At 42.1% G+C, this 26,335-nt stretch overlaps 1 long non-coding RNA gene across 1 annotated transcript; it reads right to left on the bottom strand.

Moving 5' to 3' along the window:
* Positions 1-734: 734 nt before the first annotated feature.
* On the bottom strand, positions 735-17,035 carry LOC118885556. Its single transcript, XR_005017508.1, has 4 exons — positions 16,954-17,035; positions 14,880-14,918; positions 2,986-3,061; positions 735-2,082 (listed from the first exon to the last, which is right to left on the bottom strand). It is a non-coding gene; the product is annotated as an uncharacterized LOC118885556 (long non-coding RNA).
* Positions 17,036-26,335: the final 9,300 nt, after the last annotated feature.

The following is a 26,335-nucleotide window of genomic DNA, read 5'->3' on the forward strand; positions in this document are numbered from 1 at the left end:
TTTTTAAGTTTAATTAGGTCCCTCTTGTTTATTTTTACTGTTGTTTCCTTTGCCTTAGGAGACAGATCCAAAAAAATATTGCTGCAATTTATGTCAAAGAGTGTTTTGCCTATGTTTTCTTCTAAGAGTTTTATAGTTTCTGGTCTTAAATTTAGGTCTTTGATCCATTTTGAGTTTATTTTTGTATATGGTCATAGAGAGTGTTCTAAATTCATTCTTTTACATGTAACTGTCTAGTTTTCCCACCACCACTTATTGAAGAGACTTTTTTCCCATTGTGTATTCTTTGTTGTAGATTAACTATCCATAAGTGCATGGGTTTATTTCTGGGTTCTCTATTCTGTTCCATTGATATATGTGTCTGTTTCTGTGCCAGTACTATACTGTTTTGATTACTGTAGCTTTTGTTAATGTGGTGTATCACATTGATTGACTTACAGGTATTGAACCATCCCTGCATCTCTGGAATAAATCCAGTTGATCATGGTGTATGAACTTTTTTATATATTGTTGAATATGTTTTACTAATATTTTGTTGAGGATTTTTGTTCCTATATTCATTAGAGATATTGTCCTGTAGTTTTCTTTTTTTTTGTAGTGTCTTTGTCTGGTTTGGTATAGGGTCATGCTGACCTCATAGAATGAGTTTGGAAGTGTTCACTCCTTTACAGTTTTTAAAAGTAGTTTGAGAAGGATAGGCATTAACTCTTCTTTAGGTGTTTGGTAGAATTCCCCTGTGAAACTGTATGGTCCTGGTCTTTTATTTGTTGTGAGTATTTGATTACTGATTCAATTTCATTGCTAGTATTGATCTGTTCAGATTATCTATTTCTTTTACTTCCTCTGCCTCCCACTGCTACCATTCCAAATAAATGTCATGTGTGGCCATTGCCATCTCAGTGTCTGCTTCCCTGAGAACCCAGAGAGTTAGATTAATTTGATATTACCACATATTTGGTTGAATTAAGTCAAACAATCTATGTAAGGGAAGAGAGTAAGAGAATATAGGAATAAGCTATCAGAAATGGAGATAGCAGAAAATTTTATATACTGGAGGTTCAGAGGTAGACCCATAAATTGGATTTTAGAGCATTGATACAATAGAACTATAACATAGTGCCTTTCATCTGAGAGAAGAGTCCCTGAATTAATCATTTAAGAAATAGATCAATTTAGACTAAGGAGATGAGATCTTCTGGGCTCTTTCAGTTAGTGAAGTGAGGGCTGCAATTGGTGGCAGGTAGCAAATCTAATTGTAGATTTCCATATGCAAATTTTTTGGTGGAAATCAGAAATGTTTTAAAAGCTAATAGTAGATAACAAGAACATTGATGGCTTATCTATGAAAACATTTTAGATCTAGAAGTCCACTTTCTAAAACTGCCAGCTTGCCACTGATGCTGTTTAGTTTCCAAGTGGAAGTGGACAGGTACTTTAAAAATATGAAGAAAGGATTTTTATTCAAATGCTATGGTGGTAGTAAAGTATGTATAAGCACCATAACTAGAAATAATATTTTGTCCAAAACCATCATATAACATGCTACATCAGTGCAAATGTTTCCAAGGAGAAGATACCAGGACAGGATGAGACTTGCAAGAGATTTGTGGGGGCAACACATCTTCAAAGGATAAAGGGGAACAAGAGGAACACAGAGCTTTCAGAACTCAGTGCATGTGGAACATATGAGAAAGGAGAGACAGAAGGAAGGATTGGGTAGAAAATGCCTCACACCTCAGCACAGTTAGGAGAAATTCTTGACCAAGACAATGGGGGATCCTGGAGCCATATTTACCCTCTAGAAGATTATCCCATTGGGCAGGAGGGGCAAGGTTCTCATACCTCTGCGATGCATATCATTAGATGGGAACATCCCAGGGGAAGTGAGACCTAGAACAAATTCTGGTGGATCTAAGAGCACAGCACCTGGAGGCTGTCAATCAGTTGTGCTCCAGCCCCAACAGGATCTCTTGAAGGAATATCCGAGCAGGGCACTTCCATGGCTACGCTGGTGCTGCACAGATCCACTTGTCCATGTATATTCATGAGCAGTTCCTCCATTGTTCCTGAGGACCTCCATTCCTGAGTTGATGAAAAGAACCACAGACACCATTACTGTTATATGTCTGGGGGTCACAAGTGGTACTCACTCTTCTAATATCCACTTTACATTTTGTTCACCCTCTGCTATCACCTCAGCAGGTCTTGGTGGCAAACTTAGTGGTGGGTGTGACCCAACTCTTTATTCTAAAGGGGAATGAGCCCTTAGTAATCATACGCTTCACAGGCTGAGGTTTCTTCACATGTCCGTTTACGGTAACATTTGGGCAAGGTGTATCAAGAGCTACCTAAGTGATCACTGGAGTTACACACATTCTTTTCCCCCCTTCATTGTAAAAAAGAAGTCCTACCTTCCTCTGCTCATCAAGATCAATTACCTCTGCTGAGTTAATCACTACTATTCCTGCTTGCTATTCCTTGGACAGAAGGAGTCCAAAGTTCCCTGGGTGCAGCCATAACTCATAGTTCAAAGGGATCCATGCTGTATCCCTGTCAATAATGACCTCCTTTAGAATTAGGACAACTAACCAAAAAGATCCTAAAGGTGTGGGTACTGTAAGCAAAATGCTCCCAAGTGGGCCACTGGGATTGAGGATAGCAAGTAGGGTCACTTCTGCTTCTAGTCCTTGGTTCCCAGACCTATGTATTATTCCTGATAGGGACACGGAACCACATAGAAATATCACTGATTTAATGCATATATTGTATCCCAAAGTATAGCACTCCATCCTTGCGGAGTGTGGCCTCTGAGCTGGTGCTTCAGCTTTGATTTCAGTAGGCCATTCTAGTAACTTAGGGACAGCTGCTTCTTAAAGGTATGGTATGTGAAATGACCAGTAAGTTCCACAGTACTGGGTCCACTTTCTCAACCCCTGCACTGTGAGAGGTCTTTGGTGAGATGTTATGTGGTGTAGGATTCCATACCTGTAGATGAGACGTTCCACGTGCCACAGATAGTGGTGCCGGCAGACGGTCTGTGAGCAGGAAAACAAACCCATCCCTGGGATAGGTACATATTCTTTTTTTTTTTGGTTAACATTTTTATTGGAGTATAATTGCTTTACAATGGAGTGTTAGTTTCTGCTTTATAACAAAGTGAATCAGCTATACATGTATATATATCCCCATATCTCCTCCCTCTTGCGTCTCCCTCCCACCCTCCCCATCCCACCCCTCTAGGTGGTCACAAAGCACCGAGCTGATCTCCCTGTGCTATGTGGCTGCTTCCCACTAGCTAACTATTTTACATTTGGTAGTGTATATATGTCCATGCCACTCTCTCACTTCGTCCCAGCTTACACTTCCCCCTCCCTGTGTCCTCAAGTCCATTCTCTACGTGTGCGTCTTTATTCCTGTCCTGCCCCTAGTTTCTTCAGAACCCTTTTTTTTTTTTTTTTTTAGATTCCATATATATGTGTTAGCATATGGTTTGTTTTTCTCTTTCTGACTTACTTCACTCTGTATGATAGACTCTAGGTCCATCCACCTCACTACAAATAACTCAATTTTGTTTCTTTTTATGGCTGAGTAATATTCCATTGTATATATGTGCTACATCTTCTTTATCCATTTATCTGTCGATGGACACTTAGGTTGCTTCCATGTCCTGGCTATTGTAAATAGAGCTGCAATGAACATTGTGGTACATGACTCTTTTTGAATTGTGGTTTTCTCAGGATATATGTCCAGTAGTGGGATTGCTGGGTCGTATGGTAGTTCTATTTTTAGTTTTTTAAGGAACCTCCATACTGTTCTCCATAGTGGCTGTATCAATTTACATTCCCACCAACAGTGCAAGAGGGTTCCTTTTTCTCCACATCCTCTCCAGCATTTATTGTTTCTAGATTTTTTGATGATGGCCATTCTGACTGGTGAGAGGTGATACCTCATTGTAGTTTTGATTGCATTTCTCTAATGATTAGTGATGTTGAGCATTCTTTCATGTGTTTGTTGGCAATCCATATATCTTCTTTGGAGAAATGTCTATTTAGGTCTTCTGCCCATTTTTGGATTTGGTTGTTTGTTGTTTTGATATTGAGCTGCATAAGCTGCTTGTAAACTTTGGAGATTAATCCTTTGTCAGTTGCTTCATTTGCAAATATTTTCTCCCATTCTGAGGGTTGTCTTTTCATCTTGTTTATGTTTTCCTTTGCTGTGCAAAAGCTTTTAAGTTTCATTAGGTCCCATTTGTTTATTTTTGTTTTTATTTCCATTTCTCTAGGAGGTAGGTCAAAAAGGATCTTGCTGTGATTTATGTCATAGAGTGTTCTGCCTAGGTACATATTCTTTTGAGGATGAAGTGGTCACTCTTCCAGAATGGAAGGGGTCACATATAGACAACTTTCCACAAAGTGGCCATTTTGCCTCCTCAAGGACTTGTCTTGAGTTGGTCATTAGCAGTAGTAGCTAACTTGATACGTATATGTTGATGTTATTGGGCTGATGGGCTAGACTCCATCTCTACTGTGTTGGACACTTCATTCATGTGCCCATTGTGCTAGTTACAGAGCTGCAGATGATGTAGATTACTGTCACTGGCTGAGTCATTTTATCTATTTGTTTGTTCATTGTCTGCTCCATAGTGGATGCTTTCAATGGATGTTAAACTGTGATACAAAAATCTTTACATTTCATACCCACTTCCATATTTCAGCTGTATGCCTCTATCCAAAACTCCCAGTCTCCAGTCATCCAGTTCTTTTCTTTCAAGGTTTCTGACCAGACATCCAGGCCATTAGCCACTGCCCAGGAATCTATATACCTCCTTACTTCAGGCCACCTCTTCCTCATAAAGTGGATGACCAGGTGCTCTGCTTACAGCTCAACTAAATGGGATTTTTTTGCTCTTCACTGTCTTTCAGTGCTGTTTCAGAATATGGCTCTAATGCATCTACGCACGGAAATGACCCATTCACTTTCTTCAGCTGGTCATAGAGACCCCTTCTAAGGCTATAGGAGTGAACTGAGTTAGGGATGCAAATATGGTGGTTTTTGTGGACATGTGTTATATATGCTACCTGCTTATGTAACTTATTTTTGAACTCTGATCTTGCTCAGGCTCAGTCCTGGATGTGCCATTTCCATTTTATGATGAACACCTGCTGGGTCTCTTCACGTTTGTTGAACAGAACCCTAGTTCATAAAAGGCAGTTCCAAATGCATGGTCAATTAGTGCCCCGTGGTCAGGCAATACATTTTTACTAGGGCTTAGTAATACACCAGAAGCTGTTTCTAAAAAGGTTTCTAATTCTCTGCTGTAGAAGGCATGGCCTTGCTCCAGAGTCAGGGATCTGCATTGTGATTCTTCCACTGGGTCTTGGCATCAAAACCAGACAGCATTTTTTCCCAACACTGATATTTCCAACACAATAGGATCTGCTGGATCAGCTGCTAAGCTCTAGGTCCCATTCAAATCTGGCAACCTTCTGCGCCACCCAGCATATAGGCCAATATAGTATTCCTTGGTGTGCCCCACATGCTAAGGACCCTTTGAGATATCAAGAGGAGCATCCTCAGAATTTTCCCACCAAAGGGTGGGAAGGCTAGGCTATTTCTCCACTGGTTCCCATCCCCACTAATTGAGAGATATCTCTGCACAGATTATTCCCTACAGTCTGGTTAGTGCCTATGGGTGGAAGAGCTCAGGTCCAGTGTGTGTGTGTGTGTGTGTGTGTGTGTGTTTGTGTGTGTGCACGCACATACTTTCTTTTTATTAAAGTATGTCTAGCTGTTATACTTCCTTGTCTATATATTTTGTCTACTCTTTATAATGTTGCCTCTCCTTTGTATTGTCCAGATATTATATCCATTTCAATTCATCAAAGAAGCTTTCAAAGAAGCTTAGGAGGTTGGGGCAGCTCACCTGGACCCCAAAACAATGGCAGTGGCAGTGGCAGCAATAGGAACATTGGAATTTTGTTTACAGAGCCTACAACTGGATATGTGGGTAGAGAATTCCTGACAGCATATCTAACACCTTTCTTCCCTGCCTCTTCTCTGTTTTCAGTGAGGTTGGAGAACTGGGCCAATGGCCTTCATGAAGCTCTTCCTTTGCTGAACTTTCTGGCAGCCCACTGAGGCTGAGCCAGAAAGCACCTGGATCACTCCTCCAAAGAGGAAGGTGATGGAAGAAATTTTCACATATTGAGGTATGGGAAGTCATTCTAGCTTATATGAGATTTGGCTTGAACTTTATGCTAACTAGAACATCCTATTTTGAGGCCTGTCAAACATGCATTGTAGATCTGCTTTCACCATTAAAGAAAATAATGTATTTAAAAATCAAAATGGAGTAACTGTGGTGCATGCAGTCAAAATGGAGGGGGTTGGCCATTATTGATGTGGTTTCAGAGGTGTTCCTGCATTACAGAGAACTTGAGGTTTACTGAACTGTAACAGACTCAAGGACACCACCAGCCATTCTCAAAACAATATCTGCTGTCTCTAGGTCAAGATGGCAATGGGGGAGGACATGGAGTTTGCATCTCCCCACAACTAGGGCACCTGCCAGACGCTGGTGGGGGACCTTGATGCCCAAGGAGATGGGAGGAACCCCTGAGTGACCGGCCTACAAACTCCAGTGCTGGAAGCCTCAGGCCAAACAACCAATAAGACAGGAACACAGTCCCACCCATCAAAAAAAAAAAAAAAAAAGACAACAAAAAAATATGTCACAGATGAAGGAGCAAGGTAAAAACCTACAAGACCAAATAAATGAAGAGGAAATAGGCAGCCTACCTGAAAAAGAATTCAGAGTAGTGATAGTAAAGATGATCCAGAATCTCAGAAATAGAATGGAGGCACAGTTTGAGAAAATACAATAAATGTTTAACAAAGATCTAGAAGAACTAAAGAACAAACAGAGATGAACAACACAATAACTGAAATGAAAGATACATTAGAAGGAACCAATAGAATAACTGAGGCAGGGGGGGTCTGGGCAAGATGGTGGAAGAGTAAGATGCGGAGATCACCTTCCTTCCCACAGATACATTAGAAATACATCTACACGTGGAACTGCTCCTACAGAACACCCACTGAACGCGGGCAGAAGACGTCAGACCTCCCAAAAGGCAAGAAACTCCCCACGTACTTGGGTAGGGCAAAAGAAAAAAGAAATAACAGAGACAAAAGAATAGGGACGGGACCTGCACCAGTGGGAGGGAGCTGTGAAGGAGGAAAGATTTCCACACACTAGGAAGCCCCTTCGCGGGCAGAGACTGTGGGTGGCAGAGGGGGTAAGCTTCGGAGCCATGGAGGACAGCGCAGCCACAGGGGTGCGGAGGGCAAAGCGGAGAGATTCCCGCACAGAGGATCGGTGCCGAGCAGCACTCACCACCCCGAGAGGCTTGTTTGCTCACCTGCCAGGGCGGGTGGGGGCTGGGAGCTGAGGCTCGGGCTTGGTCGGATCCCAGAGACAGGACTGGGGTTGGGGACGTGAACACAGCCTGAAGGGGTTAGCGCACCACAGCTAGCTGGGAGGGAGTCCGGGAAAAAGTCTGCAGCTGACGAAGAGGCAAGAGACTTTTTCTTGCCTCTTTGTTTCGCAGTGCGCAAGGAGAGGGGATTCAGAGCGCCGCCTAAATGAGCTCCAGAGACAGGCGCGAGCCGCGGCTATCAGCGCGGACCCCAGAGACGGGCATGAGACGCTAAGGCTGCTGCTGCCGCCACCAAGAAGCCTGTGTGCGAGCACAGGTCACTATCCACACTGCCCCTCCCTCCCACAGCCGCCACTGCCAGGGTCCCGTGATCCAGGGACAACTTCCCCGGGAGAACGCACAGCGCGCCTCAGGCGTGTGCAACATCACGCTGGCCTCTGCCGCCGCAGGCTCGCCCCGCATCCGTACCCCTCCCTCCCCCCGGCCTGAGTGAGCCAGAGCCCCCGAAGCAGCTGCTCCTTTAACCCCGTCCTGTGTGAGCGAAGAACAGATGCCCTCAGGCGACCTACACGCAGAGGTGGGTCCAAATCCAAAGGTGAACCCCGGGAGCTGTACGAACAAAGAAGAGAAAGGGAAATTTCTCCCAGCAGCCTCAGAAGCAGCGGATTAAAGCTCCACAAACAACTTGATGTACCTGCATCTGTGGAATACCTGAATAGACAATGAATCATCCCAAATTCAGGAGGTGGACTTTGGGAGCAGGATATATTAATTTTTCCCCTTTTCCTTTTTTTGTGAGTGTATATGTGTATGCTTCTGGGTGAGATTTTGTCTGTATAGCTTTGCTTTCACCATTTGTCCTAGGGTTCGGTCCGTCCGTTTGTTGTTTTTTTTTACTTAAAAAATGTTTTTTCTTAATAAATTTTTCCTTAATAATTTTTTCCTTATTTTTTATTTTAAAAATTAAAAAATTTTTTTCTTAATAATTGTTTTTATTTTTTATTTTAAAAAATTAAAAAAATTTTTTTTCTTAATAAATTTTTTCTTAATAATTTTTTCTTATTTTTATTTTAAAAAATTAATAAATTTATTTTAAAAAATTAAAAAAAATTTTCTTAATAAATTTTTTCTTAATAATTTTTTTCTTATTTTTTATTATAATAGCTTTATTTTATTTTATTTTATTTTATTTTATCCTCTTTCTTTCTTTCTACTTTTTCACCCTTTTATTCTGAGCTGTGTGGATGAAAGGCTCTTGGTGCTCCAGCCAGGCATCAGGGCTGTGCCTCTGAGGTGGGAGAGCCAACTTCAGGACACTGGTCCACAAAAGACCTCCCAGCTCCACGTAATACCAAACGGTAAAAATCTCTCAGAGATCTCCATCTCAGCATCAAGACCCAGCTTCACTCAACGACCAGCAAGCTACAGTGCTGGACACCCTATGCCAAACAACTAGCAAGACAGGAACACAGCCCCATCCATTAGCAGAGAGGCTACCTAAAATCATAATAAGGCCACAGACACCCAAAAACACACCACCAGACGTGGACGTGCCCACCAGAAAGACAAGTTCCAGCCTCATCCACCAGAACACAGGCACTAGTCCCCTCCACCAGGAAGCCTACACAACCCACTGAACCAACCTTAGCCACTGGGGACAGATACCAAAAACAACGGGAACTACAAACCTGCAGCCTGTGAAAAGGAGACCCCAAACACAGTAAGATAAGCAAAATGAGAAGACAGAAAAACACACAGCAGATGAAGGAGCAGGGTCAAAACACACCAGACCTAACAAATGAAGAGGAAATAGGCAGTCTACCTCAAAAAGAATTCAGAATAATGATAAAGATGATCCAAAATCTTGGAAATAGAATAGACAAAATGCAAGAAACATTTAACAAGGACGTAGAACTAAAGAGGAACCAAGCAACAATGAAAAACACAATAAATGAAATTAAAAATACTCTAGAAGGGATCAATAGCAGAATAACTGAGGCAGAAGAATGGGTAAGTGACCTGGAAGGTAAAATAGTGGAAATAACTACTGCAGAGCAGAATAAAGAAAAAAGAATGAAAAGAACTGAGGACAGTCTCAGACACCTCTGGGACAACATTAAACGCACCAACATTCAAATTATAGGAGTCCTAGAAGAAGAAGAGAAAAAGAAAGGGACTGAGAAAATATTTGAAGAGATTATAGTTGAAAACTTCCCTAATATGGGAACGGAAATAGTTCATCAAGTCCTGGAAGCACAGAGAGTCCTATACAGGATAAATCCAAGGAGAAACACGCCAAGACACATATTAATCAAACTATCAAAAATTAAATATAAAGAAAACATATTAAAAGCAGCAAGGGAAAAACAACAAATAACACACAAGGGAATCCCCATAAGGTTAACAGCTGATTTTTCAGCAGAAACTCTGCAAGCCAGAAGGGAGTGGAGGATATACTTAAAGTGATGAAGGAGAAAAACCTACAATGAAGATTACTCTACCCAGCAAGGATCTCATTCAGATTTGATGGAGAAATTAAAACCTTTACAGACAAGCAAAAGCTGAGAGAGTTCAGCACCACCAAACCAGCTTTACAACAAATGCTAAAGGAACTTCTCTAGGCAAGAAACACAAGAGAAGGAAAACACCTACAATAACAAACCCAAAACATTTAAGAAAATGGGAATAGGAACATACATATCGATAATTACCTTAAATGTAAATGGTTAAATGCTCCCACCAAAAGACACAGACTGGCTGAGTGGATACAAAAACAAGACCCGTATATATGCTGTCTACAAGAGACCCACTTCAGACCTAGGGACACATACAGACTGAAAGTGAAGGGATGGAAAAAGATATTCCATGCAAATGGAAATCAAAAGAAAGCTAGAGTAGCAATTCTCATATCAGACAAAATAGACTTTAAAATAAAGACTATTACAAGAGACAAAGAAGGACACTATATAATGATCAAGGAATCGATCCAAGAAGAAGGTATAACAACTGTAAATATTTATGCACCCAACATAGGAGCACCTCAATACATAAGGCAAATACTAACAGCCATAAAAGGGGAAATCGACAGTAACACAATCATAGTAGGGGACTTTAACACCCCACTTTCACCAATGGACAGATCATCCAAAATGAAAATAACTAAGGAAACACAAGCTTTAAATGATACATTAAACAAGATGGACTTAATTTATATTTATAGGACATTCAACCCAAAAACAACAGAATACACATTTTTCTCAAGTGCTCATGGAACATTCTCCAGGATAGATCATATCTTGGGTCACAAATCAAGCCTTGGTAAATTTAAGAAAATTGAAATCGTATCAAGTATCTTTTCCGACCACAATGCTATGAGACTAGATATCAATTACAGGAAAAGATCTGTAAAAAATACAAACACATGGAGGCTACACAATACACTACTTAATAACGAAGTGATCACTGGAGAAATCAAAGGGGAAATCAAAAAATACCTAGAAACAAATGACAATGGAGACACGACGACCCAAAACCTATGGGATGCAGCAAAAGCAGTTCTAAGAGGGAAGTTTATAGCAATACAAGCTTACATCAAGAAACAGGAAACATCTCGAATAAACAACCTAACCTTGCACTTAAAGCAATTAGAGAAAGAAGAACAAAAAAACCCCAAAGCTAGCAGAAGGAAAGAAATCATAAAGATCAGATCAGAAATAAATGAAAAAGAAATGAAGGAGACAATAGCAAAGATCAATAAAACTAAAAGCTGGTTCTTTGAGAAGATAAACAAAATTGATAAACCATTAGCCAGACTCATCAAGAGAAAAAGGGAGAAGACTCAAATCAATAGAATTAGAAATGAAAAAGGAGAAGTAACAACTGACACTGCAGAAATACAAACGATCATGAGAGATTACTACAAGCAACTCTATGCCAATAAAATGGACAACCTGGAAGAAATGGACAAATTCTTAGAAACGCACAACCTGCCGAGACTGAACCAGGAAGAAATCAAAAATATGAACAGACCAATCACAAGCACTGAAATTGAAACTGTGATTAAAAATCTTCCAACAAACAAAAGCCCAGGACCAGATGGCTTCACAGGCGAATTCCATCAAACATTTAGGGAAGAGCTAACACCTATCCTTCTCAAACTCTTCCAAAATATTGCAGAGGGAGGAACACTCCCCAACTCATTCTACGAGGCCACCATCACCCTGATACCAAAACCAAAGATGTCACAAAGAAAGAAAACTACAGGCCAATATCACTGATGAACATAGATGCAAAAATCCTCAACAAAATACTAGCAAACAGAATCCAACAGCACATTAAAAGGATCATACACCATGATCAAATGGGGTTTATTCCAGGAATGCAAGGATTCTTCAATATACGCAAATCAATCAATGTGATACATCATATTAACAAATTGAAGGAGAAAAACCATATGATCATCTCAATAGATGCAGAGAAAGCTTTCGACAAAATTCAACACCCATTTATGATAAAAGCCCTGCAGAAAGTAGGCATAGAGGGAACTTTCCTCAACATAATAAAGGCCATATATGACAAACCCACAGCCAACATTGTCCTCAATGGTGAAAAACTGAAACCATTTCCACTAAGATCAGGAACAAGACAAGGTTGCCCACTCTCACCACTATTATTCAACATAGTTTTGGAAGTGTTAGCCACAGCAATCAGAGAAGAAAAAGAAATAAAAGGAATCCAAATCGGAAAGAAGAAGTAAAGCTGTCACCGTTTGCAGATGACATGATACTATACATAGAGAATCCTAAAGATGCTACCAGAAAACTACTAGAACTAATCAATGAATTTGGTAAAGTAGCAGGATACAAAATTAATGCACAGAAATCTCTTGCATTCCTACACACTAATGATGAAAAATCTGAAAGTGAAATTAAGAAAACACTCCCGTTTACCATTGCAACAAAAAGAATAAAATATCTAGGAATAAACCTACCTAAGGAGACAAAAGACCTGTATGCAGAAAATTATAAGACACTGAAGAAAGAAATTAAAGATGATACAAATAGATGGAGAGATATACCATGTTCTTGGATTGGAAGAATCAACATTGTGAAAATGACTCTACTACCCAAAGCAATCTACAGATTCAACGCAATCCCTATCAAACTACCACTGGCATTTTTCACAGAACTAGAACAAAAAATTTCACAATTTGTATGGAAACACAAAAGACCCCGAATAGCCAAAGCAATCTTGAGAACGAAAAATGGAGCTGGAGGAATCAGGCTCCCTGACTTCAGACTATATTACAAAGCTACAGTAATCAAGACAGTTTGGTACTGGCACAAAAACAGAAATATAGCTCAATGGAACAGGAAAGAAAGCCCAGAGATAAACCCACGCACATATGGTCACCTTATCTTTGATAAAGGAGGCAAGCATATACAGTGGAGAAAAGACAGCCTCTTCAATAAGTGGTGCTGGGAAAACTGGACAGGTACATGTAAAAGTATGAAATTAGAACACTCCCTAACTCCATACACAAAAATAAACTCAAAATGGATTAAAGACCTAAGTGTAAGGCCAGACACTATAAAACTCTTAGAGGAAAACATAGGCAGAACACTCTATGACATAAACCACAGCAAGATCCTTTTTGACCCAACTCCTAGAGAAATGGAAATAAAAACACAAATAAACAAATGGGACCTAATGAAACTTAAAAGCTTTTGCACAGCCAAGGAAAACATAAACAAGACCAAAAGACAACCCTCAGAATGGGAGAAAATATTTGCAAATGAAGCAACTGACAAAGGATTAATCTCCAAGATTTACAAGCAGCTCATGCAGCTCAATAACAAAAAAACAAACAACCCAATCCAAAAATGGGCAGACGACCTAAATAGACATTTCTCCAAAGAAGATATACAGATTGCCAACAAACACATGAAAGAATGCTCAACATCATTAATCATTAGAGAAATGCAAATCAAAACTACAATGAGATATCATCTCACACCAGTCAGAATGGCCATCATCAAAAAATCTAGAAACAATAAATGCTGGAGAGGGTGTGGAGAAAAGGGAACCCTCCTGCACTGTTGGTGGGAATGTAAATTGATACAGCCACTATGGAGAACAGTATGGAGGTTCCTTAAAAAACTAAAAATAGAACTACCATATGACCCAGCAATCCCACTACTGGGCATATACCCTGAGAAAACCATAGGTCAAAAAGAGTCATGTACCAAAATGTTCATTGCAGCTCTATTTACAATAGCCAGGACATGGAAGCAACCTAAGTGTCCATCATCGGATGAATGGATAAAGAAGATGTGGCACATATATACAATGGAATATTACTCAGACATAAAAAGAAATGAAATGGAGGTATTTGTAGTGAGGTGGATGGAGTTAGAGTCTGTCATACAGAGTGAAGTAAGTCAGAAAGACAAAAACAATTACAGTATGCTAACACATATATATGGAATCTAAGGGGAAAAAAAAGGTCATGAAGAATCTAGTGGCAAGATGGGAATAAAGACACAGACCTACTAGAGAATGGACTTGAGGATATGGGGAGGGGGAGGGGTAAGATGTGACAGGGTGAGAGAGTGGCATGGACATATATACACTACCAAATGTAAAATAGATAGCTAGTGGGCAGCAGCCGCATAGCACAGGGAGATCAGCTCGGTGCTTTGTGACCATCTAGAGGGGTGGGATAGGGAGGGTGGGAGGGAGGGAGACACAAGAGGGAAGAGATATGGGAACATATGTATATGTATAGCTGATTCACTTTGTTATAAAGCAGAAACTAACACACCATTGTAAAGCAATTATACTCCAATAAAGATGTTAAAAAAAAAAAAAACAATTCCAGAAGCCGTAAGTTTCTCCCACCTCCACAGCCAACACCCTGATCCAGTCATTACCAATACACAGCTGGTCTATTCATTACCCTCCTCCCTCACCCCTTCTTTCTGTTCTCTAGTCCACCAGAGGGAGTCTGATAAGACCTGATTCAGATCACCTCCCTCTACTTCAAGTGGTCCAAGATTCCTAACATCTTCAAAATAGAATAGTTCCTAGACTGCCATTCAAGGCCTGATTCTTGCGTCTCTGCTCTCTGGTCCCACCAGATACGATGGGGATGTGTAGATCCCTGAATCATGCCAACTCAGTTCCACCTATAAGGATCTGCAAGTGTTGATCTCTGTAACTATAAAAACTTCTACACAGTATTCTATTGGTTGTCAGAAATGGAAACCCCCTCATATAACCCCTGGTGTGGGGTCAGGACCCTGAATCTCAGGAAACCCAGGGACCCTAAGTCACGGTGGCCAGAAAGGCGGCAGGTGCTGAGTTCCAGGACACCACAATCCCAGAGACTATATGGGTGGGAGATGGGTTGGACAAGGGCCTGAAATACCCTCTGCTCACCTGAGCGTGGTCCATAAGCACTTCTGCAGCCATGGGTCCCTGTGAGAAGAACAAAACTGTGAGCAGTGGGCATCCATGGTGGGGTCTTAAGGGCTCATCCAATCTCTCATCTCTGCCCTGGAGCAAGGTGACCTCCATCTGAATGCCTAACTTAGGAACCTCAGTCATTAGTATAGCCTCTTATCAGCTGTGTGATCTTGGACAACTCAACCCCTCTGTGCCTCAGTGTCTTCTGTAAAATGGGAACAGTTATCGAGCCAACCTCACAGGGCTGGTGTTGGGACAAACATATTAGGACATATTAAGTGCTGAGTATATCATATCACTATACACAAAATTAAGGCTTTTGTCAGTGTTCTCAATGCAAAGAAAGGATGGATTTTGACATTTTGAATGTGTGTTTCAGCTACCTTTAAGCATTTAAGAGAATATGATATTTAAGACTTTTGATTTTTGTATGTTAGTATACTGGTTAGTTATATACTAAGAGGTGAACCAAATATTAAGTGCGTTCATAAATTTAATTTGTTAAATCCATACTTTTTAAATTTTAACAGACTACCTTTATATGCACATTTAGAATAGTGATTGCATAGTTTTGAAATAGATGGTGTTTCTTAAGTTCATAAATTAAAATGAGGTGGTAGAGAGGATAGGCCTTGGTTGGTGGGTAGATGGTAGTCCTCTATCCTTAAAATAGTCCTCCATCCTCAAAGTCTACCTTGTATCACTTCTACCCCCTCACCGAGACAGCCTTAACATTCCTTCAGCTTGACTAAACTTTAGACAGGTTTCTTCCTGACTATAGGCCCCTAACCTCCTTCTTCTTAGAGCATTTACTTTATTACTTTGCAATTATAAATTCCTTCTCTGCCCTTTAAAATGTATGTAAACCTTCTCCCAGCTTCTTGCCACTTTCACAACCCAGGAAATGTTTTTCTCAAGGACTTGAGAATCATCTCCTTGGAATATAAACATCGAAGGATACAGCACCCCTATCTCTCAGTCTCTGTGGAAGGAGCCTAATTTCAATAGATACCAATTAGGAAACATATGTCTTAATCATAGCGGAAAAGATTTACAAACTCAGGAATAACCCAATATGATCCATAGATCCCATTGATCAACCTCCCCATCTAAGGTCCCCCAGTACTTTTCCAGTAGCTCACTCCAACACTTAAAAACCCTCCCAGCTTTTGTTTCAACGGAGTCCAGTCTCTCTCCCCTATTCCAACAATCTTGAATAAAGCCTTCCGTGCCTGTTTAACTTTGTCCAGTGCACTTTTTACTTTCACACCCCTCTCTGGCTACTGCTCTGGTCCAGCCCTCGTGGTAACTCTCCTGGATTCTGTGGCTGTAACTTTTTCTCAAGGTCTCCCACTTTCACTCTCATCACGCCTCCCCCATGTCCAATCTACCTTGAGCTGCCTTTGGGAGGTTTTAAAATCCTATCTCTAGGTTCAAAACCCTCCACGTCTACCAGCACTTTCAGGTGAAGCCCTAACTGCTCAGGCTGCTGTGCCACTCCCAGTGTGTTTCCTGTAGATAGGAGACTGGCCCCAGGTTTCCCAAATACTCCACTCAATTGCACTTCCAAGCCTTTGCACATCGCGGTCCCTCTGCCTGTAACATTATTTCACTTTAATCGCACCGAGTGTCAGAAATGGTACCCCACCCAGGAACGCGCCAAGTCCTGCACAAACGGCCTGACTTGAAAGTGAACTCAGCAGGCACCACGCATTTGGGTCTTTAGGATTCAGAGGTGGCAGCTCCCATGCGTGAGGGTTTGGGGAATGCAACTTATGTGGTTTCCATCAGGGAAAACACCACCAGCAAAGCCCGCAGACAGAGCGGAGCCGAAAGCGGCAGGCAACCAGGCCAGGGCGCTGCGGCCTCAGCCAGACCCTCATCCCGGCCTGGTTCAGGCAAGGAGTCACCACAAGCGGCGCTCTCACCAAGTGTCAGAACCGCCTCTATCAGATGGGACAACATTCACACCTCCAGCTCACTTTATCTTGGGCCCCAGCAACTATATACTCGAGAATCAGATCAGGTGAACAGAATGAAAACCAACCAAAAGCACCACGGCCAAGAAAATGCTCGAAGTCCCGTCCAGAAGCATTTCGCCCGCACGGAAAGGCGTCTCTCCAGGGCCTTCATTGGTTCAGCCCCGCAGCCGCACGGGGCGGGGGCATCTGGGTAATGTAGTTCCCAGCTGGCCACGGGCCTTGGCGAGGCACGCCCACTGTTGGCTACCGGGCATGCGCCAAGGTGGGGCGGGGTGCTGGGTAATGATGCCCAGAGGCTCTGAGAGGTGCAAGGGTTTCACTCCTCTTAAAGGTACGCACTCAGATTTCCATGGAATATAGTATGCAACGGATGACAGAAATCTTTAGCTACCTATGTTCTCCAAAGCTACAAAGTGAAATAGACGCACAATACCGCAATGTCAGTCTGGTACAAAAGTGTGTCCCCCTGTTAGCTGGGAGCTAATAAATATTATCATGTTTTTTTAAAAATATATGTAGACTGAAGCTTTAGAGTTCAATGTTGTGAGCCTCAATTTATCTGGTCAATGACAAGAGAGAAAAAGCTCCAGACAATGTCGTGAGGGGGATGATGGGGGGAGGGATATGAAGTGCGTAGTGGTGGTGCTGAGTGTGCCACTGGATCAAACGGAAAACTTCCCAATCTGAATAGCCAGAGGTTGTTTCCAATCCAGGAGCAACACTTTTATCCTGATAGTATTTCTTAATTCATATGCTTACATATGTTAAAAAACAAACAGTAGTTAAAGTAATAAAAACATTTTATTTAGGAACTATTGCAATAGGAGAACTAGATTTCAGTATCAAACTGGGCTCAATTCTGAATACAACAAGTGAAAGTGGGGATTTATAGCCAAGGAACAGAGTGGCAGTCAGTGGATGGAAAATTACTCAGAGGAAACCTCGGGGTTAAGGGAGATTCTGGTTAAAAAGAGCCAATAAGATTCTTGCTGAAGGCAGGCCAGCGTGATCAGGTAGCACCTGCGGGATGGTGGAGGATGAAAATTTGATCAGATATGGAGTGTGGGGGATTCTGGCTAAACTGACTTAGCAAGATTTTTGCTGTGACCGGGCAGTGCAGGCCAGACATAGAAAGATGTCAAAGTCGAGGCCTAGAGGGCTTGAGGAGTCTGACTAAAGTTTAATTCAGAAGAGTCTTTGTTACTCCCTCCTCCTGTCCAAGGAAAAAAAGAGGCATTCTTCTTTCCCCTGTACAATCTAAGTCCATTTCTTGTTCCGTTGCTTTTTGTTCATTAAGGACCAGTTGAGCCATTTACTGAGACTTGGTAGCAGAGGATATTTGCTGGCTGACGCTAGCAGTCAGGCATTACTGAAAGGAGTTTCTAAGAAAATAAAAGCAAAGATTAATGGTTGGAGCAGACTGTTAACCTAATTGCTGAGTTCTGAGGACAAGCATTCGAGGAGATTTATAGATGTTGGGCTCAAAGCATCCTCTGCAGTTTGAATGTTTTTGGTGATGGCATTGGATACTCTGGTGAACTTTTTCCAGTGGCTCACACAACAGGAGGCACAAAGGTTGACTGTACATGGCCTATGGTGGTGATTTTTTTTTTTAATTGGAGTATAGTTGCTTTACACTGCTGTGTAAGTTTCTTCTGTACAACAAAGTGAATCAGCCTTATGTCTACATATATCTCCTCTTTTTTGGATTTCCTTCCCATTTAGGTCACCACAGAGCACCAAGTAGAGTTCCCTGTGCTGTACAGTAGGTTCTCATTAGTTACCTGTTTTATACATGGTAATGTATATATGTCGATCCCAATCTACCAGTTCATCCCACCTCCCCCTTCCCCCTTGGCACCCATACATTTGTCCTCTACATCTGTGTCTCTATTTCTGCTTTGCAAATAGGATCATCTATACCCTTTTTCTAGATTCCACATATATGTGCTAATATATTGTGGTGATTTATCTGAAGTTTATATCAAGTTGTCCAGCTTGAGTTTGTGGGGCTTTGGGAAAAGGGCAATTTTAGTTCTTAGTGATGCCAAGTCAGGAAAATGGGAGAAAAACTGGAAATTTTAATTATTGATAAAATGTACAAGAGGCAGGATAAAATGTACAAGTAGATATCAAAGTTGAACATAAAATGGAATTTACTAAGAGGTGAAAAATAGCTCAAAGATAATGCACAAGATTATAATCTAATAACTCACAAGGGTGCACTTGAAACATAAAATTTCTCTGTAGAGTCATCCCCCTTTTGAATCTTGTTTACAAAATAAGTCTGGTCTTATTAGATTTGGCCTTACTTACATAAGCACAGCAAGAATGGTAATTTACCACGTGGGCCTTTCAAAGTTTGCTTTGTTGTAACTTTTTTTTAAAAAATAAAGTTTCTTTTTATTTATTTATATATATTTTTTGGCTGTGTTGGGCCTTCGTTGCTGCGTGCGGGCTTTCTCTAGTTGCGGCAAGCGGTGGCTACTCTTCGTTGCGGTGCGCAGGCTTCTCATTGCGGTGGCTTCTCTTGTTGCGGAGCACAGCTCTAGGTGTGCAGGCTTCAGTAGTTGCAGCATGCGGGCTCGGTAGGTGCAGCACGCAGGCCCTAGAGCACGTGGGCTCAGTGTTGTGGCACGTGGGCTTAGTTGCTCTGCAGCAAGTGGGATCTTCCTGGACCAGGGACCGAACCCGTGTCCCCTGCATTGGCGGGCGGATTCTTAACCATTGCGCCACCAGGGAAGTCCCTTTGCTGTAACTTTTAATAAGGAATCTTAGATCAGACTTTTGAAGCGTCTCAAGGCTAGGAAGCAAAGCTGAGAATTCACCACCAGATTTTGCCTTCAGTACATATAGATTTGGGTAAACTTTTTCTTCTTAAGATCCCCAAAGTATCCTAGTGGCCTTCGTTTCTCACCTGTAAGGCTGGGAACACTAAGTCAGATACAAGCAGATTTTTCCAAGAGAGCTTTGTAATCATTGGCTCCATAAAGTCAACCTCAGTTCCTTAATACTATCTTGTCATATTTGATTTTATGCATCTTTCTCAAATATGACATTCCAGTGGAAGCCTTGGTAACACAACCAATGTTTCCAATTATGTCTTGTTATGAAGAGGGCTGACTCTTATTGAACTTATATAGATAACTATATTGCCATAAAAATAAGAACAATCAATAAAAGTTTCTGAATGTTAGAGGTATCAGTCAGGGAGAAAAGATAAATATTTCATTTTTATTTACAATAGTATAATCTACTAAATTGCTGCAAGTTATCGATAGCTTAGGAATAAAGGAAAAGGGCTCCTTATATCCAGAATGGAACATTAAAAATCAGCAATGTTCCAAACAAAAGTCATAATCATCTTTCATCAGTTCATTCAGGCCCGTGTAATTAATTCTTGTTCAGCTTAATCTTGGGTTAGCAGTTTTATGAACCCATCAGCTTCTCCGCTAGTGTTCCGGAAAGCCATACTTAGTCAATTGCATGGACTCAAAGTTTTTTAAGCAATGCCATTAGAAACATGTACTCCAGAGTACATGTCAAAGTTCCTTCTATGGATTTCTGAGATACTTCTTTCTGCTGAAAACAAATTATTTTGGCTGGTAGCTGGTTGCAAATGCTTTCAGGGAAGAATCAGAGTAAAACAAAAACCACCTGTGAACAACAAAAGACTTGAAATGGCCTTGGGTAAAGAGAGTTCACTTGACAAGGAAATTTGGTTATTTCTTTAGCATACAATATTTTAAAATAATAACTGGATTTATGACTGATAACCAGGACAAATCATGGCAGCAAGGGTATTGACAAATCTATGAACTTCAGACAATTTCTGCAGTATTTATATTAATTACATTTACCCATATTACATTTACTAATATAATCTAGAAATCATGCAGAATATTTTACCTGACCACAAGAGAATTAAAGTAGAAATAAAAAACAGTAAGATATATAGAAAATACTCAAATATTTATAAATAAAGCAAAACAAACTTTTTTTTTTTTTAAAGTGAAGGTACTGGTTATTGCTCGTTAAAGGATTTGTATACCTCCATTTTTTTTTTTAATTAATTTTATTTATTTATTTATGGCTGTGCTGGGTCTTCGTTTCTGTGCGAGGGCTTTCTCTAGTTGCGGCAAGCGGGGGCCACTCTTCATCGCGGTGCGCGGGCCTCTCACTATCGCGGCCCCTCCCGCCGCGGGGCACAGGCTCCAGACGCGCAGGCTCAGTAGTTGTGGCTCACAGGCTTAGTTGCTCCGCGGCATGTGGGATCTTCCCAGACCAGGGCTCGAACCCGTGTCCCCTGCACTGGCAGGCAGACTCTCAACCGCTGCGCCACCAGGGAAGCCCAAAACAAACTTTTATATAACCAATGAATCAAAGAAGAAATAAGGAAAATTAGAAAATATTTTGAATTTAAGTACAGCAAATCAAAATTTGTGGGATGCAGCCCAAGCAGTACTTAAGGGAATGTTGCAGATTTAAGTGCTTATATGAAAAAATAAGTGAGATTTAATTTAAAAACAAGGATATAATTTTCAATTCTAAGATTAGAGAAAACGAGAACAAATTAAATCCAAAGTAAGTAGAAATAAATAACAGAAGAGTAGAGATAGAAAATGTACATTAGAGAAAATTAACAAAGCTAAAAGTGGATCTTTAAAAAATTAATAAAATTGGTAAAACTCCAGCAAGTCTGATCAAGAAATAAAAAGGGAAAAAATCAAATGGCCAGTATCAGGAATAAAGAAGGGAGCTTCACTACAGTTCTGACAGATATTAAAAAGATAACAAGTGGCTATAAACTCCTTTCCTTGATGAAAACTGCAGATCCAGACGACTTTTCCTGGTGAATTGTATCAAACATGTAAGGGTGATATTTTACCAGTGTTATATAAACTCTTTCAGAGAGTATAGAAGGAGTAAACTTTTCCTGACTCATTCTACAAAGCAAGCATTACCCTAATACCAAAGCCCAACAGTAAAGAAATTCATAGTTTAATATCCCTCATGAACATAGACATTAAAAATCTTTAACAAAATTTTAGGAAATCTAATCCAACAAAATAGAAAAGGTTGATCTAGGAGTACCAGTAGGATTTTTCCCAGGCATGCAAGGTTAGTTTAACACTCAAAAAACAATCAAAGTAATTCATCATATTAAGAAAATAAAGGAGGAAAGCCATGTGATTCTCTTAAAATTGTGGGCAAGGTAACTGTCAAAATGTAATGTCCCCTTCAAAAAAAAAATCTTTCAGCAAAATAGGAATTAGAGGAAATTTCCTTAAAGTGATAAAGTGCATCTGTAACAAACCTTCATTTAATAGCATACTGAACAATTTCCCCTAAGACCAAGAACTGGAAAACGGTGTCTGCTGGCTCTGCTTTTTCTCAGTATTTTACTGTAGGTTGTAGCAAATATAAAGGTAAGAAAAATAAGCAAAGGCATACAGAATAAAAAGGAGGAAGTAAAACTATCTTTATTCATTGAAAACATGATTGTGTAAATAGAAAATCCTAAGGAATCTACAAAGAATCTACTAGAAGTAAAGAATAAATTTAGTAAGGTTCCAGCATACAAAGTCAATATATAAAAATCAATTGTATTTTCTACCAACAAATGATTGAAAACTAAAATTTAAAAGATAAAATTTACGATAGCATATAAAAACCTTATGAAATACTTAGGAATAAATTAGCAAATGTTGTATAATACCTATACACTGAAACTACAAAAGAGGTGTTGGCAAATTTTTCTGTAAAGGGCCAGATAGTAAATATTACGGGCTTTACAGGCTACACGTGATCTTGCTGTGTATTCTTCTTCTTTTTCTTTTTTTTTTTCCTTTTAAAAAAAACTTTAATAACTGTTAATATGATTCTCAGCCCATTGGCATTACAAAAACAGGCTGTGGAGTGAACTTGGCCCATGGGCTGTAATTTGTCAACCCCTACTACAAAATATTCTGAAAGAAAATGTGTAAGTCCTAAATATAAGGAAATATGTACCATTCCGGTGGAGTGGAAAAATTAGTATTGGTAAGTTGTCCATTTTGATCAGGATCCTTAAAGTGGATCTGTGGAATTATTACAAGAGATGTTGGTGTCCTTGAGTTATAAGACTTTTCAGCCAGGGTGGATTCTGCATTAAGTGATCTCCTGTCCTGCACCTGGAAGAAGACAGCTCACAGACAGCTATGCAGTTTGCTGCATGGCTCACTTAGCAGAGAAATTAGAAGGGTAATTCTGACAATTTCTGCTCTTTGTCCTACTTTCTGGTGCTTCCAGAAGATTCTGAAAATACCAGAGCCCAGTGTGGCCTGTGGGTGCCTTGAGCTGAACCAATTCAGACCTCCTACTATGCATTGCATGTGCTCATCAGAGGTGTGCCGTGGTGCTAAGCACCCTAAGGACTATAAAGCTGGTCACCCACGATGCCTACATGAAGAAGAGGCACCACAGTCAGGCGGATAACGCATGAGCTCTGGAATCAGACAGCCTGAGTTCAAATCCTGGCTTCTCCACTACCAAGTGTGTGACCTGAGGAAGGTTCTAAGGGTTAAATGCTGTTTGTAAACTATTTAAAAAGAATTGAAGAGAACCCGCCTGCCTGGAAAGTTATGTTGTGCGGTACAGCATTTATCTGGTCAGGTCAGGTCAGGGTGCTGTAGCCCCACCTCAGAAAACTCCCTGGCTGGGATGCTGGGGCCTTGCACCTTTCCAAGGTGGCCACAGAGAAGGCATATCTGCTCCTGGATCTGGAGCAGCGATAGAGAGGTCCCGGAGGAGACGGTGTCTGGTAGCCCTGAGCTACTAGCATGAGAGGGGGAGGGCGTGGGGTAAACGGTGTAGTCGGTGGTGGCCACCTGAAAGGAGGAGGCTGGGGAAGTCGCACCCACGCTGCTTATCCTCTCCTCCCCACCTTAGCCCCTGTCTTCCTGCAGCCATCCCAGGCCGCCTGGGCAATGACTGGAACAGAGTTGACACCCGGTACCCCAACCCCTATCTCTTTTACCCTGACTCCTGTGAGCTGGCCCCCACCCTGGCAGGACCTAGGTTGCTCTGGCACTTCGGCCTCTGGCTTTGAGCAGGCTCTGCCCTGCGACGACCCTGGGAAAAAAAGGGCTGGGGGACTCATAGGGACTGGTTGCTGAGCCTGGGTCAGGTGCTGAGGAACCTGCAGACCTGGGGACGACAGTTATGCAGGCTCCTAGAGTCCAGAATCCTGAATAGTCTCCCAGACCGCAGGGTACATCTGGTGCCAAACACTTGCAAAAGGCTGTCTCGAAGAGCTAGAAAACTCTGCTGGGGCTGGGCAGCTGGGCTTTGCCCTTTGCCCTTTCATGCCTTTTCATCACTCCCCTTTGCTGGCGGGCCCTTTCTCTGTCATGCATTCCAATACTGTTTCACAAGCATCAAGGTGAACAGTGCATGCTTTACCTTGCAGGAGCAGGTAGCTAGGAGAGCTCTCCAAGTTGCGTACTACACTCCCAGGTTCACTGCCCTTCATGGGCAACTTCCTCAGCAAGTTTCACTCCTGCCCAGCCCCTGTGCCAGGCCCAGCTCACCCCCTTCTGGCAGGTATCTCTCTGCAGCACCTGTGCCCTTCCTCAACCCTGTTCCCAGGAGGTTCTACCCAGATCCAGGGCCTTTACCCCCTCAGTTTTATATTGCCCCGAAGAGGCCTTATCTGATCCAGCAGGCTCAGGGCTCCTTCCCAAGATCCTTCCTCTGGTGTCCTGGTAAGACTCTCCAAATGACAGTGCTGTGTGATTGCACCTCAAAGATGTGTGGCCACTCAGAAAAAGTAAAGGTCAGTTTCTCCAGGGAAAGTGACTCTCCTCCCTTCGCTCCCTGAGCAGGCAGCTACCTATATGAGGCCTGGGCCATCCAATCACTCCCCAGATCCTTGCTTAAAGGAGATCCAGTTGATGGCACTAGGAGCTCACAGAAAAGGGATAGCATAGGAGGAGGAGGATCAAATAGTGATCAAAAGGCAGGGCTGTCAGAGGAGGAGCCACCATAACAGTGGGAATGTCCCATCAGCATCCAGACCCCTTTGGGTGGTGGCAGCTTTGGGGTCATTGTGTCCGTCCAAAACCCCAGTACCATGTCTGGGGCACCCAACTTTGGAGCCAGGCTCAGGAGAACCCCCAGCACCACAGCTCACATTGGGTAGGCTTAGACCTGGGTACCTGTCGGCCTACAGCACCCCCACTGCAATTAGAGAGACCAGTTGTATGGAGCAGAAATCTGTCCTGGGAGACCTTTCTTTCCTGCCTACAGTCAGAGCAGCTGAGGCCCACCCAGCCAAGCACGCCTGTCCCTACTGAAGGAGACAGCATCACTGATCATAAATGCGTGTCCGAGGCACTGCTGCTCGTGCGTAAGTGTAGATCACACGGGTGCCGCGCTGCTGGAGCACATCAGTTGCAGTGGGAGGGGCCGGCACCATAACTGTGCTGGAGCTACTTCTGTTCCCACCCACAGTCAGACCATCTGGGACACACCTGGCCAGAGTACATCTGCAGCCCTGAAGGTTCCAATGCCACACCTGTGTTGGAGGCCCTTTTGTTCCCACCTACAGTCAGAGCACCTGGCTACTACCTGTTCAGAACACGTGTAACATCAGGAAGGGACAGCACAATAACTATGATGGAGGACAATCAAATGGTGACCAAAAGGCAGGACTGTCAGAGAAGGGGGCACCATAGCAGTGGGAGTATACCACCAGCATCTAGGCCCGTTTAGGTAGCGGCAGCTTTGGGGTCACTGTGCCTGTCCCCAGACCCACTTTGGGGCACCTAGTTCTCTTCCTACATTTGGACAGACAAACACTTCCATTCCAGCCTTCTGTCGGACACCTAGGGGAGCACGGCTATTACTGTCAGAGGGGCTGGCACCACACTTGTGACTGGAGATACTACTGTTCATGAATCCAGTCAGACACGAGGGACCTTCCAGTCCAGAGTACAGGTGGTGCAATGGGAGGAGACAGCTCCATACCTGTGTCTGGAGATTCTTCTGGTTCCCCTATCATTCAGAGCACGTAAGGTGCTAATGGCCAGAGCATATCTGTTGCAGCCATCAGGGACAACACCATACATTTTTAGGAAGACACTTCTATTCTCTCCTTCAGTCAGAACATCTGGGGCCTACCCAGCCAGGGTACCCACTGTTGACTTTGTAGGAGCCAACTCCACTGAGAAGATACCTGTGATTCAGGCACGCTTGTTCCTACCTACAGTCAGAGTAAATGTGCAGTGGGCACAGTGAACAGCAGCCTATCTTTGAGGCACCCTCTTCACCTGCCCAGGTCTTCATTGGAGATGCAAAATGTTGAATCACCAACCTATTCATTTTCTTCTAGTGAAAGAACCAGGAACTCAACAGCCCAGGCAAAAGCTTCCTCTAGAAATGGCAGCAGATGGCCACTGTCCACCA

The sequence above is a fragment of the Balaenoptera musculus genome, chromosome 19 (assembly GCF_009873245.2).
Source record: "Balaenoptera musculus isolate JJ_BM4_2016_0621 chromosome 19, mBalMus1.pri.v3, whole genome shotgun sequence".
In the NCBI taxonomy this organism is placed as follows: Eukaryota; Metazoa; Chordata; class Mammalia; order Artiodactyla; family Balaenopteridae; genus Balaenoptera; species Balaenoptera musculus.